Source organism: Paroedura picta, chromosome 7 (genome assembly GCF_049243985.1).
Source record: "Paroedura picta isolate Pp20150507F chromosome 7, Ppicta_v3.0, whole genome shotgun sequence".
NCBI classification, from domain to species: domain Eukaryota; kingdom Metazoa; phylum Chordata; class Lepidosauria; order Squamata; family Gekkonidae; genus Paroedura; species Paroedura picta.
Window position 1 is genome coordinate 56,974,139 of NC_135375.1, and position 21,679 is coordinate 56,995,817.

A 21,679-nucleotide genomic window follows, 5' to 3' on the forward strand; every position below is an offset into this window, starting at 1 on the left:
CCCAATCAGAAAGTGGCCAGCCTGATTAGCCCGTATTCCAGGCTGGACATCCCAGACACGCTCCTCCCACAGGGGCATTTCACAAATATATAGATAAGGATGATCCTTTCTCCCTTTTCATTAGCCTTTTCTGTACCCCAACAGTTTCCCCAAAATTAAAAAAGGAAAAGAAAGAAAGAAAGAAAGAAAGAAAGAAAGAAAGAAAGAAAGAAAGAAAGAAAGAAAGAAAGAAAGTAAGTAAGTGACATCATTCTAAGTTTATTAACTTCAGAGGACTTGGGTAGAACTCAATGTAGGATTGTCCTGGCAGAGTATGATCTTGTCCCATTCCATGGCAAATGCTTTACAAATAAAGGGGATTATGCTGAGGATCAGCTCCATTCAAGTGGCATCTCAAGAAGATTTAGACCTCTTGGCAAAGCACAGATCATTAGAATGACTAGAGAAGGTCCTGCTTATGTTGAGACCATGAACTTAATTAAGAACTAACCTAATGAGCTAACTGAGGCTATTTCTGCTCAGGCCTTAAAGCCAACTCACTTCTTTGTAATATCCTAAAATAGTGAAATTTGAGTAGGATGAACAATAGCAGCAGTAATCGAACAGACTCAAGTCTGTCAACAATGAAAATAAAGTACCTCGGCACCTACATATTAATTACATTTTGTTTGCTAACAAGCACCAAGACAGTTAGAGCTGGCAGCCTTCTTCAAATTACTGATGGTTGATCAAAGACTAGGATAAAATGCTCCTATTTCAATCAGCTCAATCAAACATCTTGCAATTAATTTTATTAGTGTTTTATAAGTAATTTACTTGGAATAACCTATAACTATGATTTGTTATTGTCAGACAATAAGTGGAATTGTAATGTTTAATAATTGGTTTAAATAATGGGATCACTGGTGTACAGATGATAATCTGATACAATAAAGATTTATTAGCTTTAATAACATATTAAACAAAATCATAACCAAAATAGGTCTCAGGAGAATTTTTCAGTCACCTTAAGTGGAATGGAAATATGATCGCTAATTAAGGTATTGGTTGCTGAAAGGACAGCTACTCAAATATGTAGCTGGTACAATACCATAATTTTACTATACCACTAAATTAGCCTCTTGAACTTATTTCACAAATAATTTGAAATCATGTACCAGGCATATATTTATTTGGATTGTTTCTATGCCATGCTCATATTGAGCCTGCTTGAGATGTCTAAAGGGCTATATTTTGTAGCAAAGGCTAAAGAGTTTATTAGAACTAGGGTTGCCGACTCTGGCATGGATATGTCTGGAGATTTGGGGACAATATTAGGGGACGGGAGGGTAGAGTTTGTGGTAGAAGCTCAGCAATTATGATGACATGAAGTCTACCCTCCAAGGCTTCCATGTCCATCCAGGGAACTGATATTTGTAGTCTGGAAATCAGTTATAAATTTGGGAGAACTCCAAAGTGATGTTGGTAATCTTGCTTAAACTGTAGGCAGGGGCAGACTGGGAGGCAAAAGCAGCCCTGAAAAGAACATATCCACCCTCCTGCTTCTTCCACCCGCCTGCCTAATTGAGGGAGAAGGATGGAATAGGCTATCCACAACTTCCATCTCATTCATGTCCACTTACATTATGGCAGAGGCTGTCAGCTAGTAGCTGCAGCATCTCCCAATCACCTGCCTTGTGTGGTGTTACCCAAAATGAATCCCTCAAAGGGAATTATGGGGAATTATAAATATATATAGCAAGAGGCTAGATAATTGCAAGATCTTTTCTTCCTATTTTTATGGGGTCTTTTCCCTGGGAGAAACTCAGACACACAAAGGAGGAAGATGGAGGAATACTGTGTAATATTTACCTGATCCAAAAGAGCAGCAGGGGGACACACACAGAAGAGCAGCAGCCTGTACTGCAGTTGCGTTTCGTGGAACATGAGAACAAAAATGGTGGGTTTCTGATCTATCTTTATAGCAAATTTTGTATCTGGAGGGCATTGGACAGGGCAGGAAGCTCTGAGACAGTGGGTGACAGGATGAAGTGGAGAATTGTCAAAAGACCCAATAGCATGTTAATGGGCAAACCAGGCTCTGACAATGAAATTATGATGGGAAACTTCCTAAAGTGGAATGTTCCAGGTGGTTTTAAGGTGTTGTCCAGGAGGGAATGCCCGAGGTGGTGTCAATAGAATCTTGATGCACCAGCGATTGTAGGACAGAAAAGGCTTCCAGTATCAGGAAGGAACATGGTGGTATCACTAAGGGGAGCAGCCACTGGCCCTAGGTGCTTCCTTTGTCTTTATTGTTCTTAGATAGGAAGAGATTGTACTCACCATTCTCTTTTGTGCAGATTATTGCAGCGTACATGGATAACTCACCCACTCTTAAGAAGAAGAAGAAGAAGAAGAAGAAGAAGAAGAAGAAGAAGAAGAAGAAGAAGAAGAAGAGTTGGCTCTTGTATGCCGCTTTTGTCTACCAGAAGGAGTCTCAAAGCAGCTTACATCTGCCTTTTCTTTCCCTACAACAGACACCCTGTGAGGTAGGTGAGGCTGAGAAAGCCCTGATATTGCTGCTTGATCAGAACAGCTTTATCAGTGCTGTGGCGAGCCCAAGGTCACCCATCTGTTTACATGTGGGGGAGCGTGGAATCAAACCCAGGTCACTAGATTAGAAGTCCGCGCTCCTAACCACTTACACCAAGCTGTCTCTTGGGAATGTTTGGCACTGGGAATGTTTGGTATGTAGAATTAGTGTGGCCAAAATTAGACTGGCTTTTGCTTTTATCTCCCTTACCTGTTTTTATGAATACAAGCAGCCTTAGGAGGCTATGGGTTGTCTTGGGGAACTATATGTCCCTTCCTTTCTCAACAGATTTATACTCAAACCACCTATCATGGGGGGTGGGAGGCAGAGCAGGAAAAATGAGGAAAGAGCCAAAGTGCTCTTACCCATTATTCTTTGTATGTACGAATTATTATGAAATTTCAGATATTTATTCATTATTTCAGTTTTGTTTCTTCTTCCTTTCAGAGTCAAGTCTGCACAGGGCTTTTTATCCACTCCCAGCCTGAATAAATCCCTCTCCACTGCACTGTATTTAATTTCCATTTTGATTTTGGGCACTTTAAATTTTCCCTCTGCAACATGCATGATTGATCCGCGGGGACCCTACCTTACCCCCATGATATCTAGGAGCGGATATAAGTCATGATATTCGAAAAACCGCCATCAGTATAAGTGTAGATTTCTGTTTTTCGTGAATTAACTCCCTGCTCCATGCCTCCAATGCTGACATAGCAAGCAGTCTTCCCTAACTGGCCAGGGTGTCAGTTCAAAGACTTCCTGGTTCCCAGTAGCAAGGCTTCCCTCCCTGTTTTAAAGTAGACTGTGCTCCAGAAGTCCATACTTCTCTCAGCAGTGATTCTGAGCAGTGCCTCTTGGATTTATTTCCCTCTCCTCTGCTGTCTCCAATGCTCTCCCCCCTCCCTCATTCAGGAAAAGAAAGAAAGAGACATCTGCTGCACTTGGCTCCCCTCCCTTTTTTGAGCTTCCCCAATCAAGTGCTTAAAACTTTTTGTTTCAATTCGGAGGGGGGGGGTAGACCCAGGTTCAAATTGATCTGAATTCAGCAGGATTGACAACAGTGACAACAGTGCAGAACCAGCTCAGCACTGATTCAGACTCCTGCTTGGTTTCAGATTTCTTCAGCTGACTGCATTGTCCCATCCTGTTGACTGCATTGATTTACACTGTGTAATCTTCCTTGGCTGTGACCTGGATAGCTCAAACTAGCTCTATATTGCCAGATTCTGAAAGTTTAGCATGGTTGGTGGTTAGTATTTGGATGGGAGGCTGCCAAGGAAGCCCAGGGACACCCGACAGACTGGCAATGTCAACCCACCTCTGTAAGTTAGTCTCTTGCCTTGAAAACTCTATAAGTTTGCTACAAATCAGCTATAGCTTGATGTAAAAAAAATTGCCTTGAGTCTCAGTGAGAAAGAACAATAAATAATAAATATATTTTTTTTTAATCTGCTACTCAAGAGTTCCCAAATCACATAGGAGCTGGGCTTCTCAGTGTGCTCACTAACCAAAGCTCTACCTTTTTAAACCAGTGTTTTTCCATCAAATTTTATGTTTTCGTGTTTCTATTCTTATCATTTCTCTGAATAGGTTCTTCAGTGATCAGGTGGTTTTGTTATTGCTAATTGTTTTAAATTATGTCATGTTTCAGGAACTGCCACTAGCTGGATGTTCAGAGCAGTTATCAGGGCAACCCTTCGTCATTTCTGTTTTGATATGTTTATGGTGAATTAATGTCATAAGGTACAGTGGAAGTCTATTGGGCTTTTGAGATGAGGTATAGATTTAAAAAAATAAATAAAGTAAAATGTGGTACAGTTTAGGAGAAAAAAAAATATGTAGTGGTTTGTGTATAGTTACACAAGGCAGGCGCTCAAGAAATGGCAAGACTGGAAGCACAGCCTGAGACTGAGAAATCCAAGCTTTGAGAAATAGGAATCCTCCCCAGCTTCCCACCACTTTGGGCATCTTTCATTAATGTTCTGCTGTTTTCTTTGACCCACCTTCAATGTCATTCAGTTGTCCTCTTACCACTGTGAAGCCTAGCGAGAGGTCTTGAACTCCCTCCAAAGAATGAGATATGCCACGCTAAGAGTAATTAGCTTATTGACGTCACTTTGGCTTTCAGATCACATTTAACTGAGCTGCTATTCCTTGAAACAGTAGGTCATTTGTAGCACATTATGCAAATGTAAAGCCTAATCTTTTGCATAATACATAAGGACTTAGTTTTGGCATTAGTTAATTTATCGGTCTATGCAGGAGCTATGAATGCCGATTTTTATTAAGCTCTTCATTAAGTCAAAATGTAGCTGAAGGAATGTGTTCCACTTTCATATATGCTATAAATATTATACTGAGAGAGAGAGAGAGAGAGAGAGAGAGAGAGAGAGAGAGAGAGAGAGAATACAGATGTATAGTTTCCCAATGCAATTGTGCTTTGTTTGGGGAAAAAATTATCTGATTCTTTCTAGCAAACCTACAGTTGAACTAAGATTGCCACATCACTGTGCCTTCATTTCAAGCCATGCAAGCTAGCCAATGTGATAAATTGGTGTACTAGAAATCGGCTGACAGACAAACCATCAGCTGCTCTCAATTAGAGCTTCTGAAGCAACAAAAAAACCCTCTCTCTGTTAATTTTAATAACAAGAACTCTAACAACCTGTCACAGCACAGACTTAGTCCAGCAGAAGAATCAGTTCTTGAACATGGACTTTAATTCTGCCCCACCAAATCCACACTGATAATTCAGTTCTGCAGGGATCCCAAAGCCTTTTGGAAAATCCCAAATAGAACAAGAAGAAGAGTTGGTTTTTATACTCTGCTTTTCATTATACTAAGGAGTCTCAAAGCAGCTTAGAATCACCCTCCCTTCCTCTCCCCACAACAGACACCCTGCGAGGTAGGCGCAGTTGAGAGAGCTCTGACAGGACTGCTATGTGAGATCAGCTCTGTCAGGACTCTGACACGCCCAGGGTCACCCAGATTAGAAGACACCGCTCTTAACCATTACACCAAGCTGGCTCCCAGTCAGCATCTTCACAACATACCATCACATAATCGACTGGAGAACAGCAATCACCCTTCCAACCCAATAAACAGGATACCTTTTACCACACACCTTAAAAACAATGCACCAAAAAAAGGACTCTTGGACCTCTACTGATGGTCACAATGCCACATTGGATCTCTACATAAAATATATGTAGGAATACAAAAAAGAACAAAATAAGATTATAAATGAGTTACCCCTGCAAAATCAGGTTCAGATATACCACAGGAACCTTGACAAGGACCATTTCACCTGCTACCCAAAATACACAAACGTGATCAACCAAGACAAATTGTCTTAGGGATAGGCACTATCATCATGGTATCTGGATATATGGACTCTGTTCTAAAACCCTATGTCACCAATGCTCCTACTTGCCGAGGAAAATACAATCTTTAAATAACCTTCCAGAAAATACTATTTCAGCCACCATGGATGTGGAATCTTTGTATACCTAGATCCCACATAATGGATTACAAGCCATAAGGAATATGATTTCTGACAAAACCACAGCCTACTTTGCCACCAGACTATGGCTCATTCTGTTCATATTAGATAATGCATTTTCAATGTGCTTTAGCAGCTGGATTTTTTGTGCGAAACAGTAAAATCTGCTTCTAAAGTGCATTGAAAGCACACCATCAAACGAATGCACCATCAAATGAGTGCAGAATGAGTCTGTCATTTTGTTTGCATGCATAACCACTTCAGATATGGCAACAACTTGTTCCTTCAGATGAATGGTGTAGCCATGGGCACTTGCATAGCCCCACAATATGCTAACATCCTTATAGTTAACATGGAACAAAACGTCCTAAACTCCCACCCACTCACAACTCTCTTATACCTGCAATTCATTGATGAAATTTTGTTATTCAATGCGTGCGCTTTTGAGTGCAAGCACTCTGCCACAATTCTCTTTCACAAGTACTAGGGAGGAAATCTTTTCTTGCCCACAAAGAGTCCCCTAATCTCAACAACTCCTTATCCACTATAATACAACATTTAATTTGAATATGGACACTGGTGCCAGAGATTGCAATAAACCCAGATGCCCACTTTGCTGCCACATACATCCAGACAATGCAATCCCTAGACCTAACAACATCACCTATACCATCTCAGACTCATGATGATGATGATGATTTATTAAAATACGAATATAAGCCAGCTATAAAATTCACACCATTTACAAAACTATAACCCAACCAATCATGGTTGTCCAACCTTAAAAATAGTCAAACATCTCAGACTCATCCACTTGCTCATCTTCTAACATTGTATATACTACTAAATGCCAACAATACCATCTACTTAAGGCAAACAGGTCAAATCAAAGTATGAATGACATCAAGAATCATGAAACTGAGAAATTTGTAGGGGAACATTTCAACCTCCCAGGACACTCAAGGGAGGATCTCAAAGTATTTTATTGCACAGGAATTTCAAAAACAGACTGGAGTGGGAGATTGATGAATTGTAACACTCAGGACAATGAAATACCCTCAGCCTAACAGGGATATTGACTTCTTATCTCACTATAAATATTAAGTCACTCAGTTCTCAGTTAGTCTCAGAAATTAAATTTGAGGAGACCAGTGGACTCAAACTCGGTTTTCACATCTGTTGTTTATTCCTTTGTCATCTATATGCCAATTTTCTGCTATTTACATGTCTTACCATATGTGCTATTCCAATCTTAGCTGTATTTATTGCTTGGCTACTTATGCATCTTTGATCTAATTACCCCCTCCTGGCACTATTTAAGGAATTCTGTTCTAGTGTAACTGAAGTATAGTGCATCTGCACATGCTCAGTCTCTCAGTTCCTGTATATACCCAGAGTTGAACTTTGTTGACCATGGGGTTGCCACTGAACTCAAACTTCATCTGGCATCTCTTTGTTAACTCTTGTATCTGTATACTTATTTACAGATCTTGATAGCTAGCCCTACCTGGCAATAAAAACCCCACCCTTTCTCTGCCTATGTATAATGAGTGAGGATGTTGTCTTTCACTGTATCTGACTAAGTCTGCATGGACATGAAATATACCCTGAATAAAACTTTGTCAATCTTAAAGGTGACACTAGACTCACTTTGCTCAATTGGCTGATATGTTATGTCCTTGTTAAGTGTGGGACAGAGATCTGGCTATTGTCATTCGTATGTAGACTTGGAGATTGATGACTGTAATATTCTCTCTGTGGGGTTGCTTCAACAACTGTTTTGAAGTTTCAGCTAGTATTTGATATTTGGTGGGGGGAGCACAGTGAGCTTTTTTGTTTGTTTTTTATGTATCACAGAACTTTAAAATGCTCTTCTGTGGGAGAAGTTGGCAAATCTCATCCAGGCCATCGCAAAACCCCAGGGTTTCACAAACCCCTGGTTGAGAAAAACTGACTTGTTGGGTCATCATAAATCAGCTGTAACTTGTTGGCACTTCCCACAACCACCATATGATGTCATGCTCTAATCATCCTCTTACCATTTTCCCCGTCCTCATTGTACTTTTCCCCAAATAGGCTTTACTCCAATACTCGGGAATCAGGCTCCCTTAGCCTGCTGCCTTCCTTTGCTCCTGACATGCCTCTGTTTCATCTCCTTGGTATCCCTGCTGAAGGCAGTTCACTTACTTTTGATTGCCTTTGCTTTTGTTGCTCACTTGACTCTTCTGCTGTTGCTGTGCTGTTTACAGCATCTACCAGTTTTTCAGCATAATGCAAGGGTTTAAATCAGTGGTCCCCAACCCCTGGTCTGGGGACCGGGACCGGTCCGTGGATCAGTCGGTACCAGGCCGCGGCTCCTCCTGGTCCTCCTCCCCAGCTGCTACCTTAGGGGCTGCCCTGCCACTCTGCCACCAGCTCACCTTTGGTGCTCTCCGGCAACTGCCATGGCTGGGGCTCCCCCTCAGCATGGCACTGAGTAGTTGCTGCTAGCAGGCAGCCGGGAAGTCAGGGGCACTGGTGGAAAAGCAAGCGGAGCAGGGGCTTGGATGGCAGTGGTGACGTCCCTCAGGAAAAGACTACACCCCCCCCCAGGCCTCAGTAATATTGTCAAGTGTTGACCGGTCCACAGTGATAAAAAGGTTGGGGACCACTAGTTTAAATCACTTGGAAAAGAAGGCAGGTATTCTCCTTGCAAAAAGCAGTAGGGAGTAGAAAGTAGGGGTTTAAATAATTTGGAGCAATTTAAACACCTGCTTTTCAGCAGAAATGATGCGGAGTAGAAAATAGGGAGTCACAAACCAGTATGAACCCATTCAGTTCACAGTTCACAGTTCAGTCAACCATGAGCTCTTAGCTCTCCTCCTTGCCAATGCCGAAATACAAGGGACAGCCCTTCAATGGCTGATCTCCTCCCTCCAGGGCCATGGACAGAGGGTATGCTGCCCTAGCTGGCCACACCCGGTAGCAGCTGCCTTGGTGAGGCCTGGGCGGCCAGCCCAGATGGAGGTAACGTTCAGTCCAGGTCACCGGGAGCTAATAAGAACAACGTAGAGCCAGGCAAAGAGTAGTCAAACAGTCCGAAGGTCTGAGTCCAGAAAGTCCGAGAGTTAACCAAGCCAAATCACTTTACCAAAAGCCGTCGTCAGGTCCGAAGCCAGGGGGTCAAGGATTAAGCAGCAGGTCACAATAGCAGAGCCGGTCCAGGGAGTGGTCGCATAGATTGCTTCCACGCTGGCTAGCTGTTTCTGTCTCCCTAAATGCAGCCCATCTAATGAGCTGCACCTACAGGATGACTCGGCCCTCCTCTCCCAGCGTGAGTCCAGCTGAACCCCATCGCTTCTGACAGTTCGCCTGCAATCTCTGACTCCTTCTGTGTTCTATCAGCCCCACCCTTTGGCTTCATCTCAGACGTACAGCCACTTCTTCTGGGTCTGAGGTATCCTCCAGTTGTGGTCTGTTATCTGCCAGCTGCCAGGAACATCCCTCCCCCAAGTCCATCTCATTACTCAGATCTGGCTGGGCTGTTGACCCTGGTTGCTCCGGCAACCCTGGGGAGCCAGGAGGCAGCAGCGGGGGTGTGACAGAGGGTCGCAATAGGAGAGAGCACATCAAGCCGCCGACAGCTTACTTGTGGAGTCCCACAGGGAGCAGTCCTCTCTCCTATCCTATTCAACATCTTCATGTGCCCTCTTGTACAACTGGTATGGAGGTTTGGGCTGGGTTGTCATCAATACGCAGATGACACCCAAATCTTCCTCCTGATGGATAGCAACCCTGACTCTTCCCCAGAAGCATTAGCCAGCTTCCTGGAAGCAGTGATAAGATGGCTCAAGCAGAGTTATTTGAAGTTCAGTCCTTCAAAGATGGAGGTCCTGTGGCTGGGCAGGAAGGGTCCATGTGAGGAAGTGCGGCTACCCTCTCTGGATGGTGTGCAACTCTCAATGGCTCACTCTGCCAGGAATCTGGGCACGATCTTAGATGCTTCCCACACAATGGAAGCCCAGGTCACAAAAGTAGCACAACAGGCATTTTACCACCCCCACCAAGCCAGGCTATTAGTGCCGTACCTGGCCACACTTAGCCACACTGATCCATGGGACAGTCACCTCTAGACTGGACTTCTGTAACTTGCTCTATGCAGGCCTGCCTTTGGCCTTGATCTGGAAACTATAGCTGGTCCAAAATGCAGCCATCAGGTTCCTCACAGCAACACCATGGAGAACCCATATTCAGCCCATTCTCTACCAACTACAGTGGTTGCCAGTTGAATTCTGGATCAGGCTAAAGGTTCTGGTAATCACCTTTAAGGCCATAGACATTCCACCACCACCAACCGGCTAATGATCCCTGACCTTAAAGAAGCCCGCCTGACCTCAAGCAGAGCCAGAGCTTTCTGTGTCCTGGCCCCCACCTGGTGGAGATCAGGGACCTGGCAGAGCTAAAACAGCTCTGCAGGGCCTGCAAAAGGGAGCTGTCCCACCAGGCATTTGGTTGAGACCAGGTAACCAGCAACATCTACAGAGCCCCTGCTCCCTTCTAGAAATCCACCCATGTGTTCTACTCTGGACCTGTTTGCATTGTTATACTCTGTTACCTCTGTTATAGTTAATGTTATTGTTATTGTGAAAAGCTGAGTTCCATGTACTGTTTTCTACGTTTTATGTAAACCTCCCTGAGCCTCAGGGGAGGGAGGCATATAAATAAATAAATAAACAAACAAACAAACGAGCATCCAGTTTGTATCAGTTCATGGTTCATGCCTATACCTAGAAGGACATACAACCATGTTGTCTGATATCATGTATGTGAGTTCCAAATAATGAGCAGGAGGAAAATAACCTTGATATTCTTTTCTGATTTGATTTTTTTTCTTGGAAAACTGACTCATGACCCATCAAAAGTAATGGACAAATCACCTTGCTCTGTAAATGGCAAGAGGTTGTGTTTGAATTATCCAGCTAAGCAATGCATTCCTAATAAAACAGACTATGTGAACAGCTCAAGGGTCTGGCACCGTTCCCAACTTTATAGAAGAATGTTTATTAAATTATTAAAATTTATGAGTTGATAACACACTCCTAGAATTTATTGCAGCTGTAAAGCATTTTAAGTTTTGAAAATAAAATGAAATGGATTTAATATTCCTCTAATCTTATGTCTAACTTCCCTTAGTATTTTTCTTAATTACATTTTATAAATAAAAATTTATCCTCCATTAGAGAAGCGCTAAAATAAATTTCATCATCAGATTAATGCTTTTTGTTAAATTAAACAGGAAATGTAACATATTTATAAATGGCCTTTGCACGCTAAGCTCTGGGGGTCAACTAAGAAGCCCACAGGCAAAAGAATTCCATCTGCCAATGATAACAGCCTATTTATTTTAATGTATGTTAACCAAGAATTATATATTTGTGACCCTAAGAAAAGATTAAGAAGATGTGTGTGTGTTTGTGTGTGCAAGACAGAGAATTCTAATATAATCTTTTCAGCCATGTAAAAACAAGGCAAACTCATTGTGCCTTTTCTGTGTATGAATTATTTAATGAGATATGCATTTGCAAAGGGAAGCAATGGGCTGGCATCCATTACAAATGAATACACAATATACAGTGAATCCAACCAATTGCTTGGAGCCTATCATCAAATTTTGCATGTGTTAGTTAGCCTCTGCCATGAAGTGTACTCCTTCTTGCTCGAGCATTTCCAATTGTTCAATGGTTTTCAATAAGTCTTGCAGAAATAGAGGTGCTATCACAAGAGGAAGTGTGCTCTGCTTCAGCAGAGACTACCTAAGACATGGAGAATTAAAGCCTAAGGATCCTGACTTTCCCAAGGCCTCTTCTTCATCACAATCCATCTCGAACTGGTTGTGTTACACTGGCTTGAAGAACAGATAGATTGAACATTTGAGGGGAGAAACAATGGGATCCTAGGCAGACTTACACCCTTCTAAATCCAGTTATCTTGACATAGTTAGAGGGGAATAACTCTCCTTAGGATGGCACTATGAATGTGCAGTTGTGTTATGTAATATTCAAGGATGCAGGAATCCACATTGTGTATTTATACAGGATTGTGACATTTTGCAAGAAACAGAAGAAGATGACTAAACATCTGGTTAGAAAACAGAGTTGGACACTTCACATGGACTATGGTCTCACTTGGAAATACTTCATTGCTATGGTGCTCTTTAGTTAAAACAATTAAAACTGAACATTTAGCTATTTATACCTACTTTGGAGACAATAAAGTATGCAGATGGTTGGTTACTGGAGGAAAGTGATAGCCTTACTTGCAGTGTCTATTCATAGAGATATATTGGCATGGCCAGCTTTTCTCACAGTTGCTTTTGGAGAAATTTGTGCACATAACAAATCTTTGGGCAGGAAGCAGTGCCTACTATCCCCTAGGCCAGATTCCTCTCGTGCTAAGCACCTGGTTTTCCCCTCTGTTTTTAGTTTCAGCATGACTGGTAGGTGGCATAACCTCATCTTAATAATTACTAGCTATGACAAATGAAGCTTTCCAGGTCTGGCCAATGTAAGCATACTGTATGTAGTCAGTTTGAATTATATAAATCAAGTTTGTTGGACATAAATATCCAAAAAGTTGTAATCTGGAGCAACCAAAACACCTATCAACATTCAGGTAATGCCTTAACTTCTATTTTAAAAAGTTAGTATTAAAGGCAGATGTGTGTTATTAATATTCCAGTTACTATTTTTCAAATTTATCACTGATGTTTTATATATTACTAGTAAAAAAGCCCATTGTATGAAGAAGACAATGGGCGCTAGCAGGTGGGGACCAGAGCGAGCGGCAGGCGAGGGACAGAGCGAGGGACAGGCTACCTGAAAGAGGAGGCGGGCGGCGGCTCCTCGGCGTCTCGTAGTTTTTGCCGAGGAGCACCAGGTGTGGTGCGCTGGGCTGCGGCGGCTCCTCTGCATTTTTTTGTTCTTCTGCGGCTTTCCCGGCGGCTCCATTGTGTTCTGGGGCCATGAGGGCAGGGAGCCGCCAGCAGCAGCGCTGTGGGCGGCTGCCGGGGCTCCCAGGGCGCCGGCTTGAAGCGGCGACAGGCTCCTCCAGGGTTTTTTTTTTTCTGCTGCCTCTCGTGGGCGCGCCGGCTTGGAGCTGCGAAAGGCTCCTACAGGGTTAATTTTTTTCTGCTGCTTGGAGTTGCGAAAGGCTCCTACAGGGTTTTTTTTTTTTCTGCTAGCTCTCGTGGGAGCGCCGGCTTGGAGCTGCGAAAGGCTCCTACAGGGTTAATTTTTTTCTGCTGCTTGGAGCTGGGAAAGGCTCCTAAAGGTTTTTTTTTTTCTGCTGCTTGGAGCTGTGAAAGGCTCCTACAGGGTTTGTTTTTTTTTCTGCTAGCTCTCGTGGGCGTGCCGGCTTGGAGCTGCGAATGGCTCCTACAGGGTTTTTTTCCCCTGCTGCTTGGAGCTGCGAAAGGCTCCTACAGGGTTAATTTTTTTCTTCTGTTTGGAGCTGCGAAAGGCTCCTACAGGGTTAATTTTTTTCTGCTAGCTCTCGTGGGCGTGCCGGCTTGGAGCTCCTACAGGGTTTTTTTTTTTTTTCTGCTGGGAGCTGCGAAAGGCTCCTACAGGGTTTTTTTTCCTGCTGCTTGGAGCTGCGAAAGGCTCCTACAGGGTTAATTTTTTTCTGCTGCCTCTCGTGGGCGTGCTGGCTTGGAGCTCCTTCAGGGTTTTGTTTTTTGCTGCTTGGATCTGCGAAAGGCTCCTACAGGGTTTTTTTTTCTGCTGCTTGGAGCTGGGAAAGGCTCCTTCAGGGTTTTGTTTTCTGCTGCTTGGATCTGCGAAAGGCTCCTACAGGGTTTTTTTTTCTGCTGCTTGGAGCTGGGAAAGGCTCCTTCTGGGTTTTGTTTTCTGCTGCTTGGATCTGCGAAAGGCTCCTACAGGGTTTTTTTTTCTGCTGCTTGGAGCTGGGAAAGGTTCCTACAGGGTTTTGTTTTCTGCTGCTTGGATCTGCGAAAGGCTCCTACAGGGTTTTTTTTTCTGCTGCTTGGAGCTGGGAAAGGCTCCTACAGGGTTTTTTTTTCTGCTGCTTGGAGCTGGGAAAGGCTCCTACAGGGGTTTTTTTTTCTGCTGCTTGGAGCTGTGAAAGGCTCCTACAGGGTTTTTTTTTTCTGCTGCTTGGAGCTGGGAAAGGCTCCTTCAGGGTTTTGTTTTCTGCTGCTTGGAGCTGGGAAAGGCTCCTACAGGGTTTTTTTTTCTGCTGCTTGGAGCTGTGAAAGGCTCCTACAGGGTTTTTTTTTTCTGCTGCCTCTCGTGGGCGTGCCGGCTTGGAGCTCCTTCAGGGTTTTTTTTTTTCTGCTGCCTGGAGCTGGGAAAGGCTCCTACAGGGTTTTGTTTTCTGCTGCCTCTCGTGGGCGTGCCGGCTTGGAGCTCCTTCAGGGTTTTTTTTTTTCTGCTGCCTGGAGCTGGGAAAGGCTCCTACAGGGTTTTGTTTTCTGCTGCCTCTCGTGGGCGTGCCGGCTTGGAGCTCCTACAGGGTTTTTTTTTTTCTGCTGCTTGGAGCTGGGAAAGGCTCCTTCAGGGTTTTGTTTTCTGCTGCTTGGAGCTGGGAAAGGCTCCTTCAGGGTTTTGTTTTCTGCTGCTTGGAGCTGGGAAAGGCTCCTTCAGGGTTTTGTTTTCTGCTGCTTGGAGCTGGGAAAGGCTCCTACAGGGTTTTTTTTTTTCTGCTGCCTCTCGTGGGCGTGCCGGCTTGGAGCTCCTACAGGGTTTTTTTTTTCTGCTGCTTGGAGCTGGGAAAGGCTCCTTCAGGGTTTTTTTTTTCTGCTGCTTGGAGCTGGGAAAGGCTCCTTCAGGGTTTTGTTTTCTGCTGCTTGGAGCTGGGAAAGGCTCCTACAGGGTTTTTTTTTTTCTGCTGCCTCTCGTGGGCGTGCTGGCTTGGAGCTCCTACAGGGGTTTTGTTTTCTGCTGCTTGGAGCTGGGAAAGGCTCCTTCAGGGTTTTGTTTTCTGCTGCTTGGAGCTGGGAAAGGCTCCTACAGGGTTTTTTTTTCTGCTGCTTGGAGCTGTGAAAGGCTCCTACAGGGTTTTTTTTTCCTGCTAGCTCTCGTGGGCGTGCCGGCTTGGAGCTCCTACAGGGGTTTTTTTTTCTGCTGCTTGGAGCTGGGAAAGGCTCCTTCAGGGTTTTGTTTTCTGCTGCTTGGATCTGCGAAAGGCTCCTACAGGGTTTTTTTTTCTGTCTACGACGCTGTGAGCCCGCTGCGGCCGGCGGCAGAAGGCTTCCCTTCCCCCCCCCCACCCATCCACCCCCCCGAGGCTCTCTGGAGCCTTCTCTCGGCCGGCGGAGCGGGCTCGCAGCGTCCACAACGCTGCGAGGCCGCTCCGCCGGCCGAGAGAAGGCTTCCCGGCCCACCCCCCAGCCGAGGCTCTCACCAGGCGGGCCGCCATTTTCCGAGCGAGTGAAGCAGGCAATGGGGAGCCGCGCTTCGCGCGGCTCCCCGTTATCTGCTTGGGGCGGGATTGACACTCGGAGGGGCCAATCAGGAGCCGCTTCGCGGCTCCTGATTGGCCCCCCCCCCCCCGAGTTTTTATCCCGGACCGGTCCCGCCCTAACTCCTCCCCACTACCCCTTACTCCTTTATACAGTCCGTGGCGCCCGTGGCACCACGGGCTGTTTACAGATGTCCCAATATTATTCCTCTGACATAAATAAATACTGTGGTCTCTAAGAGGAATTGGAGAATTAAATGGATTTCAGAAGTATATGATATTTTTCTTAGACAGATGAGAACATTTGTGTTTTTCTTTGGAATGGTTCTGAAGTACTCTTTAGACATGTTATTGATTCCTATGGATCCACCTTGTATCATTTGTTCTTTACTGTAACCACTAGGAGGGTGAAATGAACATCTGGGCAGATTTTTGACAGTGTGAATCTGTGGTATTTTTTTTATAGACCTGAAAAAGTGAGCTGGAAAAGTACTTCACTGAGTCAAAGCAGAAAGACATCTTACTGCCGATTCTTTCTAGGTCATGCAACAATCTAGTCTTTTTAAAAGCCATTTACAGTAATATTTATAAATAAACTAAAGAACAAATTAATAATGAAATGTCATATTTGATAAAGTAAATAGGCAATACTTGAGTCCACATTGTAACTAAATATTTTTAGAAGTAAAGAAAACTTTCTGAGGAGAGTCTTTCCCATCATTTGGCACCTCACCAGAAGTACCATCAGTTCAAACAGTGGGTTTAGCAGAGATCTTTCTTAACCAGGCTAAATCATAGCCTTATAGCTACAGCTATTAGCATGGACCATAGTCCCTCATATACCAATTAATGCAAAACCTTTGCTCTGCACCTTCTACCTTACATCCTCTCTGGCACAGGCCCTGTTCAAGCAGGAAATACTAATAAATAAATAGCCCTGGAACACTAGATGAGAATGATCTCTGCTTTCTTTGTACTGAGGCCACAGAGAACCTTCTGCTGCTGATAACTTACATCTCAGTGGTGACATTATATTCAGCATTTACCCACCTAAACTCCCAACAGATTGGCTGCTTTTCCATACATATGATAACATCACATTACACTTCTAGCCATACTGAACATATATGAGGGAGACATGCAAGCTATTAATAGTCCTGTTCCCTAGAACAGTGGTCCCCAACCTGCGGGCCGCGGCCCGGTGCCGGGCCGCAAAGGCCATGGAACCGGGCCGCGGCTCCCTCTCCCCGCCCCGCCCCCGCAGTAAAAAACTTCCCAGGCCGCAAGCTTGCGGCCCGGGAAGCTTCTTACTGCGGGAGGCGGGGAGAGGGAATCAGGGCCGGGCCGCGCCTGTGCGGGCCACGCCCGCTCGGCCCGATCCGCGGGCGCGGCCCGATCCGTGGGCGCGGCTCGCGGGCGCGGCTCGGGTGCGGCCGGATCCGCGGGCGCGGCGTGGGCGCGGCCCGCGGGCGCGGCGTGGGCGCGGCCCGATCCGTGGGCGCGGCCCGCGGGCGCGGGCCGATCCGCGGGCATGGCCCGCACGGGCGCGGGCCGCGGGGGCGCGGCCCGATGCCCTGCCGGTCCCCAGCCTCGGAAAGGTTGGGGACCACTGCCCTAGAAGGTTCCCTAGAAGGCTTTCTTTTACCCTTAGCTGTGTAGCAGATAAGAAAAAGTAATGAAATTTCTCCCCTTACTCAAATGGACAGTTGAAATAACTTAAACTAGGTAACAATGAAAATAAGAAAACATCCTCTATATTATGGAACAGTTCTGCAACAGTACTGAAAAGGCCCTCTTAATGACAGCAACAAAACTTAAACACCAAATGAATCCATGCAGGCTCAATAAACAGTTTAATGAGGGAACCTCCTAACAGGAGTGTGCCAATTTCCAACTGAGTAACAAGCAAGTCCTGGTGAATTACACTTGTTTCAATATATTTTGTCAGTGTGTAATGTAACAATCTGCATCAAATCAAAATAAGAAAGAATATTACACCACTTACAAGAGTTCTATAGCAATAATGGAGGTGCAGCTATCACTAACAACACTAAATTTCTCTCTAAAAGAGGTTACAATCCTTACCAATGGATGAAATGAGATACGATGGCAAATGCTCTTTGTTATTTGAGGGACACAATGAAAATATTCAAAGTGATGTGGAAGGGCAGGATATAAATAAATCACAATGATGATGACAGTGATGATGATGATGGACCTGAAACATCACCTTTGGTTTCATTTTTTACCAAGCAGTTCTAGAATGAGCTATACCAGATAGCATTGTACATTACTTCTGGATCCAGGGGCATTTCTTTCCTCTATCCTAACACAGGTTCAGAGAGAGCACTTGAAAGGAAGGAACGGGTTCTTTTGACTTGCCCACAGAAGATGGCTTATTTTTCCTCTGTTGTAATGACCAAAGAGATGGCTCCCCAAATATTTTGTCCTTTCCCAAAAGTAACTCAAGCTTCAGATAGACCGTTTATGCACTGGAGGTTTCATGCTGGGCTGCAGGCTGGAGTTTTAGTCATGGCAGGCTGTCCCACCTCTTCCTGCACCCACACGGGGGAGCATTTGTCCCTGTGCACCTCATCTGCCCCCGATTTCTGCTCCTGCACGGGAGCTGGGGCAGTGAAGTCCCCAGTGCATAAACGGTCATAGGGATGCTAATAAATGACATCTTTGATTCTCATAATCTGAAACAAATTCTACTCATGAATTACTCACAATTTTATTCCCACCAATATCTGGGAAGGGTTAAGAGCTTTTATTGAACCAGGTTTACTGGGAACTCAGGACATCTAATGTCAAACAAAGGTTCCAAATCCTGAGCCTGGTCTCTTCTTTTTTGCTTTTCATGGGTTAAAAGCAACAGAAAATAGTTTTGATGCTTAACAATAATCTTGACCATGAAAAGCAAGGAGGAGCAAGCATATCCTCAAATTTCAGCTGTGTAATTTATTGCTTGTAAGATGGATCTTCACTTCTGGACAAGAGAGGGGAAAATCAATATTAATCCACTCATACTTGTAATGGAAGGATGTGGTCACATAAAGTATGGCTTGAAAGTGCCAGGCTCAAGCTTGAGTCTGAAGACTGATTCTTTTGCATTTGCCATGGAAACAACAGACCATAACATTGTATTTGATATGGGAAAATCAATCACACCGTTACTAGCTAGAAACTGTTTCATTCTGAGACAAGAATATAAAGTACTTCAAGCAGTTGTTAAACAGAAGAGGTTTCATGATTATTTAATCACTTTAGAGGTCAAACCAATTAAAATATCATCTGTCAATACTTGCTCTTAGATTTGTTTGCTGTGGGAATAGATGTTTTTGTGGTATCTCTTTTCTTGATTTAAATGGTGCTAATAAACAGAGAAACAAAACCAGCATGGTCACAGTATGCACAATGGGTTCTCAAGCTGGGAATAATGGAGGACTATCCAAAGGTATTGCAGATGATCATTCATATGATTTTCCTTGAATCTCATAGAACTATGGAAAGGTGAGGAACTATCCAAACCAGAGTTCTTCTGAGCTTTCCTTAAATGATGCCAGGAACTATGGTGGAGTGTGCAGGGTTTTTTTATCCACTCCCAGTCCAAATAAATCACTGCCATCTACACTGAATTCGAGTTCCATTTTGATTTTGGGCACTTTAAATTTTCCATCTGCAACATGAATGATTGAGCTGCAATGACCCTACCTTTCCCCCACAATATCCAGGAACAGAGATAACTCAGTATAATTGATCCAACTCCTGAGGTAGAGAAGCAGTCTGTCCCTGATTGGCTGGGTGCCAGTTCAAAGACTTTCTGGTTGCCGATTTTATTTTTTTCTATCTGTTCCCCTCTGGAATCTGCTTTAAAGTGACTGTGCTCCAGAATCAGCAGAGATTTGCCTTGTTCTCCGAGAGGCTTCTGCTGCTGGATGGCTCGGTCCCCCTCCCCCCCCCCCCATTAAGGAAAGAGATGAGCAGCCTCATGATGCACTAAACTTCTTCACTGGCAGTCAAAAGAGGAGAAATAAAACATATCAGCTTGGCTTCCTCCCCCCTCTCAGATTCCTCAATTAAGTGCAGAACACTTTCTATTTCAAGTTGGGGGAAAGCAATGAGGAAGACCCAGGTTCAAACGGATCTGAATTCAGCAGGATTGACAATGGAATAAACAAAGTAAGAACAGAATCAGCCTAGGAATAACAAATACAGGTATATCAGGAATATAGCTCCCAGTCTATATCTCTTGACATTCCTTTTCCTTTTCTGTTATTCTCACATCCCTTCAGGTGCCAATTTATTTCTGTAATAGGCATCAAGCAACATCACAGCAACAAAGCCAATAGGTTAAGAAGATCATTCACTATGACAGAGTATAATTTGCCTGTTTTACATTAGTTTTTACTGTTTGTTCCCCCCAAGTTCCCATAATGTTATTTATGTGGTAAACTGGCCTTTTTGGTCCTGGCCCCTACCTGGTAGAATGAGCTCCCAGAAGAGCTGTGGGCCCTGATGGGACTCTCTGAGTTCCACACGGAGCTCTTCACCAGGCATTTGGTTAGGGCTGGGCGGTGATCCCGGGGTGTGAGATCAAGATCGGGTCCCTCCCCCCAGTTCCTGTGTTATGGTATTAGACCATTCCAGGAACCCTGTGTTATTCTATTGAAATGCCAATCACAATTGGCATCTGTACCAGTTGGAATGCATGAGGAGGTTTTAATGTGTTTACCACCATTTTGTATGGTGTTGGGGTGATTGTTTTTTGGGATTGGGGATTGTTTTTAGATTATTATTGATGATGTGACTTGCTGTATACTGTTTTATTCTTTTTGTGAACCGCCATGGGCTAGCTTGCTGGGAGCTGTGGTATACAAGTCCAAACACAAATAAATAAATAAAAGTACCTTGACATTTGCACCCTTATTAATTTCTTGCCACATTCACACCTAAACAGTTGATCAAGGAAGCTTACACAATGGGAAAATGATTTAAAAGGGAAGATATTGAAAAGTATCCATGGTGAGTCATGTCTGGCAGAAGAGATAAAGGACACAATCTACCCTTTGCCCTCACCTTGTGATTTTATTTATTTGTTTGTTTGTTTGTTTGTTTATATACTGCCCTCCCCAATACAGGTAACTCCATCTATAGTAACAACAAAGTGATAACAACAATAATCTGGAGAACCAGGTTTGATTCCTCACTCCTCCACATGTAGCTAGCAGGATGAACTTGAGCTAATCACAGTTCTCTTAGAGCTGTTCTTGCAGAACAATTATGTTAGAGCTCTGTCAGCCCCACCTACCTCACAGGGTGTATGTTATGGGGAGAGGAGAAGAGAGGAAAAAGTTTTGTAAGCCACTTTGAGACTCTTTCAGGTAATGAAAAGCAGAGTATAAAAGCTCTTCTTCTCTAAATCACAGCAAATGATCCATAATGATTTATCTCCTACACCTAGTCTAAATAGAGCCCACGTGAGTGTGACCATAAGAAGAGCCGTGCTGGATCAGGCCCCTTAGCCCAATGTTCTATTTTACACAGTGGCCAGCCAGTTGCCCTGGAGGCCCAGCAATCAAAACATAGAGATCAAGGCCCTTTCCTTCTTAGTCATCTCTTTTGTAAATAGAAAAGTTCCAGAACTTGTAGTATGTCCTCAAAGGAAAGCTGTTCTAACACCTTAATCATCTTGGTTGTCTTCTTCTGTATTTTATCCAGCTCTGCAACATCCTCTGGTGATACATTGTACCCAAGATTCCAAATGCAAGCTCACTGTTGGTCTGCACAAGGCAATTACAATATTAGCAATTTTATTTTCCATCTTTTTCCTAATAATCCCTAACAGAGAGGCTGTTTTTAACCACTGCCATACACCGAGTTAACATTTTCTTTGAGCTATCCACTATAATCCAGGTCTCTCTCAGCATATATTTAAAATTATGATTTATGTTTCAATTTGCATCCCATTACATTTATTAACACTGATCTTCATTTGCCATATTTTTGCCATTTAGGTCCTCCTGTAGGTTTCTACTCTCTGTCTTGGTTTTTACATCCTGAATAATTTAGCATCATTTGCAAACTGGGCCACTGCTTATCCCTAATTTAATTTGTTTATAAATGGCATCAGTCCCAATATGATC